This window comes from Ranitomeya imitator, chromosome 4, assembly GCF_032444005.1.
Source record: "Ranitomeya imitator isolate aRanImi1 chromosome 4, aRanImi1.pri, whole genome shotgun sequence".
NCBI classification, from domain to species: Eukaryota; Metazoa; Chordata; class Amphibia; order Anura; family Dendrobatidae; genus Ranitomeya; species Ranitomeya imitator.
Window position 1 is genome coordinate 683,987,637 of NC_091285.1, and position 2,668 is coordinate 683,990,304.

Consider the following 2,668-nt stretch of genomic DNA (forward strand, 5'->3'; position numbering starts at 1 on the left):
ATGCTAAAACTGTCCTGCCATTATGATTCTCCAAGTCATTATAAGTTTGTAGACACAAAACATGTCTCGGTTCTGTTTAATTTTTTAAGAGGTGAAAAATAAAATCCAAACCCGTGGTGTCTCCATTTTTCGTGATCTCGGGTCGGGTGAGGGCTTATTATTTGTGCACATAGCTGACGCTTTTATTGATACCATTTTTGTGCAGATACGATATTTTGATTGCCAATTATTACATTTTAGTGCACTGTTGCGATGACCAAAAAAACAACACTGGTGTATGTGAGGTAGCGTGGCCGAGCGGTCTAAGGCGCTGGATTTAGGCTCCAGTCTCTCTGGAGGCGTGGGTTCGAATCCCACCGCTGCCAACTTTTATTTGGAACGAATTCTTACCAACAGTAATGAATGAATTTCCAGGAGGCCGTGAATTTAGGAGGCAGCAATCACGATATCCTCAAATTTAACCAATTTACCCCCAAGGGTGGTTTGCACGTTAATGATCAAGCAAATTTTTACAATTCTGACCACTGTGCCTTTATGAGGTTATAACTCTGGAACGCTTCAACGGATCCCGGTGATTCTGACATTGTTTTCTCAGGACATATTGTGCTTCATGATAGTGGTAAAATTTCTATGATATTACCTGTGTTTATTTGTAAAAAAAAAACAACATTCGGCGTAAATTTTGAAAATTTTCCAACTTTGAGTTTTTATGCAATTAAATCACAGAGATATGTCACAGAAAATACTTAAAAAGTAACATTTCCCACATGTCTACTTTAAATCAGCACAATTTTAGAACCAAAATTTTTTTTGTTAGGGAGTTATAAGGGTTAAAAGTTGACCAGTAATTTCTCATTTTTACAACACCATTTTTTTTTAGGGACCACATCTCATTTGAAGTAATTTTGAGGGGTTTATATGATAGAAAATAACCAAGTGTGACACCATTCTAAAAACTGCACCCCTCATGGTGCTCAAAACCACATTCAAGAATTTTAATAACCCTTCAGGTGTTTCACAGGAATTTTTGGAATGTTTAAATAAAAATGAACATTTAACTTTTTTTCACAAAAAATTTACTTCAGCTCCAATTTGTTTTATTTTACCAAGGGTAACAGGAGAAAATGGACCCCAAAAGTTGTACAATTTGTCCTGAGTACGCCGATACCCCATATGTGGGGGTAAACCACTGTTTGGGCGCATGACAGAGGTCGGAAGCGAAGGAGCGCCATTTGACGTTTCAATGCAAAATTGACTGGAATTGAGATGGGACGCCATGTTGCTTTTGGAGAGCCACTGATGTGCCTAAACATTGAAACCCCCCACAAGTGACACCATTTTGGAAAGTAGACCCCCTAAGGAACTTATCTTGATGTGTGGTGAGCACCTTGACCCATTAAGTGATTCACAGAAGTTTATAATGCAGAGCCGTAAAAATAAAAAATCATATTTTTTCACAAAAATGATCTTTTCGCCCCGAATTTTTTATTTTCCCAAGGGTAAGAGAAGAAATTGGACCCTAAAAGTTGTTGTACAATTTGTCCTGAGTACGCTGATACCACATATGTGTGGGTAAACCACTGTTTGGGTGCATGGCAGAGCTCGGAAAGAAAGGAGCGCCGTTTGACTTTTCAATGCAAAATTGACAGGAATTGAGATGGGACGCCATGTTGCGTTTGGAGAGCCACTGATGTGCCTAAACATTAAAACCCCCACATGTGACACCATTTTGGAAAGTAGACCCCCTACGGAACTTATCTAGATGTGTGGTGAGCACTTTGAGCCACCAAGTGCTTCACAGAAGTTTATAATGCAGAGCCGTAAAAATAAAAAATCATATTTTTTCACAAAAATTATATTTTGGCCCCCAATTTTTTATTTTCCCAAGGGTAAAAGAAGAAATTGGACCCCAAAAGTTCTTGTACAATTTGTCCTGAGTATGCTGATGCCACATATGTGTGGGTAAACCACTGTTTGGGCGCATGGGAGAGAACGGAAGGGAAGGAGCGCCATTTGACTTTTCAATGCAAAATTGACTGGAATTGAGATGGGACGCCATGTTGCCTTTAGAGAGCTACTGATGTGCCTAAACATTGAAACTCCCCACAAGCAGTGGCGTAGGAGACCATGGGGCAGAATGCTGGACACACTGGGGCAATACTGGAGACCATGGGGCAGAATGCTGGACACACTGGGGCAATACAGGCGACTATGGGGCAGATTGCTGGACACACTGGGGCAATACTGGAGACCATGGGGCAGATTGCTGGACACACTGGGGCAATACTGGAGACCATGGGGCAGAATGCTGGACACACTGGGGCAATACTGGAGACCCTGGGGCAGAATGCTGGACACACTGGGGCAATACTGGAGACCCTGGGGCAGATTGCTGGACACACTGGGGCAATACTGGAGACCATGGGGCAGAATGCTGGACACACTGGGGCAATACTGGAGACCATGGGGCAGAATGCTGGACACACTGAATACTGGAGACAATGGGGCAGATTTCTGGACACATTGAGGCAATGCTGGAGACCCTGGGGCAGACTTCTGGACACACTGGGGCAATGCTGGACACTGGGGCAGATTGCTGGACACACTGGGGGTAATATGCTGGACATACTGGGGCAATGCTGGACACTGGGGGTAATATGCTGGACAC

General features: G+C 42.8%; 1 non-coding gene across 1 annotated transcript; it reads left to right on the forward strand.

Annotated features, from left to right (window-relative positions):
- Positions 1-283: 283 nt before the first annotated feature.
- TRNAL-UAG (transfer RNA leucine (anticodon UAG)) lies at positions 284-365 on the forward strand. The gene has a single exon. It is a non-coding gene; the product is annotated as a tRNA-Leu (tRNA).
- The last annotated feature ends 2,303 nt before the right edge of the window (positions 366-2,668 follow it).